The sequence below is a fragment of the Alosa pseudoharengus genome, unplaced genomic scaffold, assembly GCF_046254945.1.
Source record: "Alosa pseudoharengus isolate Yale_2024_CS ecotype anadromous, Long Island Sound unplaced genomic scaffold, YU_APseudo_1.1 YU_APseudo_1.1_scf_12, whole genome shotgun sequence".
Classification (NCBI taxonomy): domain Eukaryota; kingdom Metazoa; phylum Chordata; class Actinopteri; order Clupeiformes; family Clupeidae; genus Alosa; species Alosa pseudoharengus.
The window spans coordinates 7790767-7799048 of NW_027468587.1; positions in this window are offsets into that span (position 1 = coordinate 7790767).

Sequence of the window (8282 nt, forward strand, 5' to 3'; positions counted from 1 at the left end):
AGCCAAATGACTGTATTTGCAGCCTGGCTATTGTATTCCTCTGTGCTGTGTGAGATAAACAAAGTGATAAAGCTAAAATATTATACATTGAGCAGCTTGTTTAACCTATTGAAATGGCATCAGTAGTGTCTGATTGTTATTGGTTCCGCCACTTCCCGTTTATTCCCTGACATCATTAAAAAAAAACACACTTCTGTGTGTGCGATGTGTGCGTGAACGTTTCTACGCATGTGTACATGTGTGTATGTTTCAACAAAGCTCAAATGTTTTGGCCTCAGAAATGTTTTTACCTCGTAATTGAAGCATTTGGGCTTGGAAGGTGAGACTCTTGGCAAAGCATTTTACACTTATCTCCAACCAACCTGAATTCTGAATGTTTGAAGGAAAACAAGTTATTCTTTTTCTTTTTTCTCTATCTCTATTATCTGTAATATATTCAGGAAATTATGTACACAGGGCAACATCATTTGGATGCCTCTCTTAGCTTGGCTTTGTAAGAGTAATATACGATCAGTATCAGGAAGCCCTGCCATACGGATGCCGAATGCATAGTGCCCAGACGTTGCATTTTGACAGATTAATTGCCCAAGAATTGCAGCTGCATCCAATTTGTGCCACATCTTCACTCAAAATGCCACGAAATATACCGTGCACTGATCTGATTAATCTATAATTATTAGATTACAAAGGCCCAGACTGAGTACAAAACAGGCACGGTTAATTATGTATTTGCACTGAGCACGTCAGTGCGTGACAGATTAAACAATAACAGTGGGCATATTTCTTAACATAGCTGTTAGTTAACCACTCTCCAGTATTTGAAAGACACATGCACAATCCCTGTGTAACGAGTATGGAGTCACGGTAGTCTCTCTCTCTCTCTCTTTCTTTCTCTCTCCAAAGGAAATCAGCATTTTAGCATTTCAACAGAGCTTCTCAGAGTGTTTTACAAATCATGTCAAAAGTAAAAACATTTCAACCCTAATTCACCCCAAGACTGTACACAGTATTTTATATCCACGGCTCCTATCAAGGGTCCCCCCCCCCCCCTCTTCCCTCCCACCAGCTCATTCACAATTAAATGTATTTGCATGTTTGCAGCTGCATAAAATCTGTCACCATGCGCTTGCGTGTCTTTTTAAAAATGGTGTTGGTCTAACACCCACCTCCCTCTGTGACTGTGCAGTAGCCCAGTCTGAGCACTGCCTCTGTGTTTCTAGCACTGCCTGCCTGGGATATTATGGGATATTATATATGCAGAGCCACCGGTGCAGAGCAAAAAGGGGAAAAAATGCATCAATATATTCACAGTAAGCCGGACTGTAGACAGCTCAGAAAAATAAATCTACATCTGCCAGCCTCCATGCAAATAGCAGAGCCTCTCCTTAATGGTGAAACCATCGATGAAAACAGATAAAAATATTAAATATTCAGACATTCCTTTCACCCAGTATCAAAAGCGCCCAGATGTGGGAGGCTGGAGTTGTTATCATGCAGCCAACGACAGGCATTGAAAGAAATTCCACTGAATTTCCAACCATATAAAAGTATTTTATGCGATGCAAATGAATGGTAATTTTTTGACTATGGAGGAAAAAAACATGCCAATAAACCCTATCATTTGGGACTAAAAAACTCACAAACAGGAGGCACTTTCAATTTGCCTTGCCTGTCTCTCCGCGTTAGATGCCTGCGATTGCCGCGAAATTAATCCATTTAACAATCTGTGGCTTAAATTTAAGGATTTCCAGTTTTTTTTTTTTTTTGGAATATCAATAAGTTCCAATTGAAGAGAGGATTCTTTTGCAATTCAGGCATGTGCAGGCGATAACGCAGGAGTTGGCATGAAGAGAGCCAGAGATGGATTAATTATGCAGAGAACATGGAAATTCAGCTTATCATCGCTTAGCAAAGGAGCCCGGCTCACATAATCAGAAAACCAGGATGAAAAAAAAAATAACAATGCAATGGCACCTTCCAGCCCATCATCTTACAAGTTAGATTTTTCCTGTAATTAAAAAGTAACATACAATTATATTCGTATCTCATAGGCAGACTATGAGTGGGTGTATATTAAATAATTGCAAGGGGATATAAGGAGGGTAGGGCAAAAAATAGACAGGGATAGAGAGAGGGAAGGAGAGAGAGAGAGAAAGAGAGAGAGAGAGAAAGAGAGGGTAAACCTTGTTTCACTTGGGTATAGGTCCCCTGGGTCGGATTGAACTACTTAGCAACCAGAAAAACTGAAATTATCTCTTAAACCCAAACAAAGACAAGGCTATGCAGAGAATACAGAAGGCAAACGTATTGGTTGTTAGGAGGCTGCAATTGAAACACATGCACTGCTCTGGTGCATATACATTTATCAAATTGGGCTTTGAAGAGAATGTCCATGGCCACAGAGACTAAATCCTTGCTGTGGATGGGTGATACTGCCTGATACAGTTTGTTTAGTGGTTAATTTCAGTTTGCTAGAGCAGCCATTAATACCAAAATGACAGCAGTTGGATCATTTGTACATTTCTATTTGCCAAGGCTGATTGGTGGGGAGGGAGGGAAGCATTGCAGTAACAACAAAATGGATTTTCTTTGTTCATTTAACTTTCAGCCTCCCTCTGGAATATGAATAAAGGATGTGCCCAGCTTAGCTGTGAAAGCAACTTATGGTAGATTTGTTGCATCTTTTTATTTATTTTTTGCATATTCATTTGTTTATTTTTGGAGGGATTTTGGTCTGTTGAATTTACCTTTTATACTGTATGCCATTTACTACTGTTCTGTTCTGTCGAAGCAGTCATTTGAAATCAGTGTTTGAAATGTACTGTACTTAAATTAGTACAGTACTTTTCAAAAATGTCAGTGGCTTGGATGCTAATTAGGATTGGTGTCATATTATAACATTAGGCATGTGAAGCTAGATGGCTGATAAAAAAAATCATAGACATACTGTAGGCATAGACACAACCTGCCCCACAGTTCACAGTACAGTATATATCTTTGTTGACATGTTTATTTTCTTTAAAGCAAAACCGAGAGTGATGTGCTTACTGTTTAGAAAGTTCTCTGTGAAAAAGAGCTTCTCCTCACCTACAGCAAAGGATGCCACTAAAAGGTTTCATACAGACAGCCAGTCTACTCTAGCTTTCCTTCATGCCATCATGCCATTGCATTAATGTATTGTACTATGACAGACATCATGCTTCTCTGCATCATCCAGCTTACTTAGTCCTACTGTTTCAAATACCAGTTTTACTGAATAAGCTATATACTATTGGTGACATAATTTGTTGTATAATTTCAAGCCTAACTAAATGCAATGTTTATTTGTCTTTGAATTCACTGTTTATACAGTATGTTTATATGGTTGATACATTGTTATACTGTCTTGCCCACTGTTTGGAAACAAGTATTCAGTGATAAGAAATGTAAAGGGTGTGTCCACATTTACAAGTGAATATTGGGCTAATAAGTATAGCATTTTCATCTAGAAACTATTTACCATTGCAGGCTGTTTTTTCAAAGTCAGGACTGGCATGAAATTGGCTTTAGCAGCTTCTGGTTAATTTCACCTCATATGGGAGTTTAACCAATCATGCACCACACCTCACAGCTCATGTACAGATGTTCATAGATCAGATGAGATTTAATTTGTCATTGTTTGTAAGGTTCTGCTTGTTGAGTGCTATAACCTTTCAATTTGATCGTGTTGAGGTATTCCACTTCAACCAAACCAGCACATGACTTAGGAGAGGTTACGCATCTTGGCCTCATTGGCATCTTGGTTTTCCCTGCTTCAGATTGTGATTGATCAGAGTTGTTGTGGTGGTTTCTCTGAAGAGGGAATGACTCACTCTGCTCTTCCATTGCTCACACGCTGCTGAGGGAGATCTTACTGGGGAATCGGAGCACTAAACCTTATCGCTTCATTCTCTTGATTGTGCTTGTTCAGTGTAATTGATATATGATATGTGGTTTTGCTTGGGTAATGCAGAACAAATATGGAGGTTACATGTTCCTCCATCTCTACAATAGTCCCATGTGTGAAATCGTACCATGATAGAAGTAGATAAGTAATAAATTGCATGTTGTCACTAATGGTGAATGCTTATGTAATTCACAGTGGAGATTATCAGCAAATGTCTAATGCTGATATCTATTTAATTTACAAATCATAAGATAATAACAAAGCTTTATCCTAACAAACACAGCATTTTGTGATGTGGGCGGGGGGGGGGGGGAGGTGTCAATATTGATGATGACGTTTCCAGTGAAACCCATGTGAGTATAGCTTGCCTCCCAAATGACCTTGAGTGCAGTAATGAGAACCGGCTCTCTCCGAGCGCTCCCCGTTATTGTGGTGGCGGGCGTGTGCTGACGCTTTGCATAGCCTCACCTCTGGCTCTCGGCAGGGGGTCCGGCACCGCTCTCCCCGCTCGGCGCGCTGCTCAGCGAGCGTCCAGGCGGCGCAGCCAAAGCGGGAGCGGCTAGCGGTCCTGCCGTAATTGACAGGCTGCACATTATTTTATTAGAGCTTCTCTCCTACCCTCGGCGCTTTCACTTGACCCCTGCAGATAGCCCCGGCTCGGTAAATCCTCAGATCGCGAAGGCTCTCCTGCGGAAACATCTCTCATCTGCCTGCCTGCCTGCTTTCTTTCTCTCTCTCTTTCTTTCTTTCTTTCTTTCTCCCTGACTGAGACAGATAGCGAATTCAAGACAGTGGAGAGAGGGGGGAGAGGGGGAGAATGTGGGGGTCGAAAAAGAAGAGAGAGAGGGAGGGAGAGGGAATGAAATCTTTTCAGTTCATTTGCAAGACCCCGGCAGCAGCAGCAGAAGCGGCAGCTTTAGAAGCAGGCAGACCGTGTACCTGTTGCACCGGTGGCTTCTTGATTTCACTTCCTTTCTCTTTTTTTTTTCATCAGGACGCCTTTGACAAAGAGGGAGAAGACGAAGGGAGGAAAAAAGCACGAGAGAGAAAGAGAAAGAGAGAATGGAGAGAGGAGAGATCCTTATCAGATGCTCTCTGCTGGACAATGAGTTCTCTCCCGACCATTCAAATGTATCTGTAGAATGCTTGAGTGATTCATTACAGCAGATCCTGAGGTGTGACAATGGGCCAGAGAAATGAGTGATGGTATCTTTTTTTTGCTGATTTCATTTCCCTGATCCGCCCTTATCCCCTGGCCCTGTGTACCGCCATTAATTAGAAATCAGGAGGAGATTTCTACTCCTCACCTTGCTAGCCCTCGCACTTTGCTCGGCCACAAATCTCCTTGCACACATGCTGTTCTGGCAAGAACTAAAGAAATATATCCTCTTTTTAGAGAAAGTAACCGCTATTTAAACCCTACGAGTGGATGATGTGGGTGAGTTTATAGATTAAACAAAATGGCAAGCAAAAGAAGAACCAAGCTCTGCTAGTCTTGTTAATGTTGCCTAATAACAAGCCAAGCTCTGCTAGTCTTGTTAATGTTGCCTAATAACAAGGCCAGTCTGGCATTGGCACATTTGACATCTTTTTTGTTAGATTTTTTAAAGTAATTTTTACAATTTAATATAAAGTTTGGCTTTATCTTTGTAACTGATAGTTTAGTTAGTTCTTTCCAATACAGAGACATTTTTATGACTTTTTTTCTCTAGGATACCTTATAACGTTACCTGCCTGTACTGTGTAATGAGTAGTCTGTGCTAGGCTGGCTATCTACCTGTAGTCAACTGCCTGTTTTTATACTTCTGAAGATTTCCAAGGAAAAATATGTATAAAGACAAGTGCCAAGCACGGCGGTTTGCCCGCCACTGGTGTTGTAGGTATATGAGAGATTAATTGGTCAGAAGTTCCCGTAGCTGCTGCACTGTCTGGTTAGAGAGATCAGTCAGGACATTAGGACTGATCTACTTATGCTTGCTGCCATAGCTCTTCAGGGGGATCATGTTTCATAATTTCCTTCTGCTTATGATGTTAAAATGAATTCTACTAGAAATTTGGTAATGAAAAACACTTTGTACTTTGAATTTTGGTCTGAGTTAGGGTTCACATGCAAAGGTCATAACTTCCTCATCCTGAGACCAACTGCACTGACTCAAAAGAAGCAACAGAAACACTCTAATAAAGCAAGTTTTGTTTGATAAAACCTGTTGACCTGTGTTAATGTCAAACATGTTTTTTTGTGAGATTTGCTGTTGCTGAAATCAGGTACACTATCCTCTCAGAACTCCTGTTCACCAGGGATCCATTTTAGGACTGTTCTGTTATGTTCTGCTAATTCTTTACATGACGCAACAGATCGACAAGGTCATCAGGCGGCCCAGTTCAAATTTCCATAATCTGTAAAACATAATGCATAGCATTTTCAACTGTATAATTTATTATAATCAGGTCAATATGCCATAGAATTGAAAAGAATGAGCAAAACTGAGGACATTATCATCCAGAGTGCCAATCAGATAATTTCAGTCAGCTCTCAGTCACCTGTCCCTCTTGTAAATCAAATACCAACAAATACATGTATGGATGTGCTCTTTGATAACCAATATTAGCTTTGCCACCGCACACTAAGTTCAAAATCTAACTCTTCTCAGAGTCTTACAGAGTCTTGTGAAGGCTTTAATGAGTCTTGTGGATCAGGACAGCCTCTCAGCCTATTGTTCAGCATTGTTCTTGGTCTTGCACTGACAGACAATGCCTTTGCTTCAGCCTCTTTCTAATGTCATTAAACAGGGTCAGGTATCTCGAAACCTTCCTTGGATATTAGATCAATTGCTTTACTCCACTGGGTGCCAATTAAGTCCCAAACAGTCTTTACATATTTCAGTCCTATTTGACTGTTGTTATCTCTTTTATGCACATATCCTTTTATCTTCTTTCATTTGTTTTACACCAAGCCTTATAACATTCTCAAACATCTCTTTATCTGCCACAGTTAACTTGTGTTATATGATTGTGTTTGTAGTTCACAGTTTGGTCTTATCACTTGCTTTTTTTCATTGTTTATTACAGTAGTAGTTCAAACTTGTAGTTCAAACTTTTTTCAATTTCAATGCTTGTGCTATATATGATAATAATTCAGACTTCACTCGGGGAATGGACGCTTCATCATTAGCGATTGTTCACAAAATGTTTTGAATTCCCATCCATGCAATCAAATAAACTTTGATTATCTCAAAGTAAACTATCGCAACTCTAATTATCTTCTGTATCATGTTTCCCTATCATGCAGATGAAACTAGCAGTAAATAGTAAGAAGCATTGGAAAACAGTTACGCAATTAAGTGTCAGAGTTAATGGATGTTGTATATCATGTTTATATGTTATGATTTGTTTCTTCGGATACAGATATGTTCCAGAAATCAGAGTCTAACCACAAACGTGGATGAGGCCAACTAGTCCCACCCTCCTGGCTCCTGCACCCATAAAGTGTGTAGAGGAAAGGAAAAATTTGAGAAAAACAACATAACAACCCATCTGGGACAGTTACAAGAAAACCACTAACACTGCACTGGCGTGGAACATATTTGTGCCCGAAACACCAAAAATATTTCAAATGTTCCTCTCTTAATATTTCAAATGTTACTCTCTTAAACCACTCATTCAAAAGTAATCATGGCAATGTAATTTTCAACACAAGATTTCTTTACACAAATGGTGCACCTAAAAAAAAAATCCAGAGACATTGAAAAATAATGTAATGCTGATTTAATGTAGTTACACAAACATCTTTCTGAAGAAGACATTTGTAGCCTAACTATATTATAAAATGATGATAGTCATGGAATGATAGAAATGTTTTGCTTGCGTCTATTTTCTCACCTTACAGAAACAGGGCCATTTTTTTTTCTCCGTCAGGCGTCGGCGTACCTCCAAAGGCCACGTCGCAAAATGGTGGCGTTAAAACAAGCCATTATTTATTCATGCAAAGCAGCCATGCACAAAAAAGCACAAATTTCCCTCAGTTCTCCCCCTTACTGGGAGGGTGCTCCAGGGCTAAGACCCACAATTAGCAGTTACGTGGGTGGCCACTGTGACTCACATCAAGGCCTATCGCATCAACACACTCAGCTGTGTGTGTGTGTGTGTGTGTGTGTGTGTGTGTGTGTGTGTGTGTGTGTGTCTGTACAACACAGTGAGTTAGAGACAAAATAGTGCCAGTCTTCTCTCTGTTGTGTATGAAGACATTACTGCTGATTAGTCTTCTCAATTAAACTATGGCTTATTGATGGCAGAATGCGCAAGCTGACAGCATCCTGAGCAAGACTGACATTGACTCTGTTTACTTTTGTTATGTGAT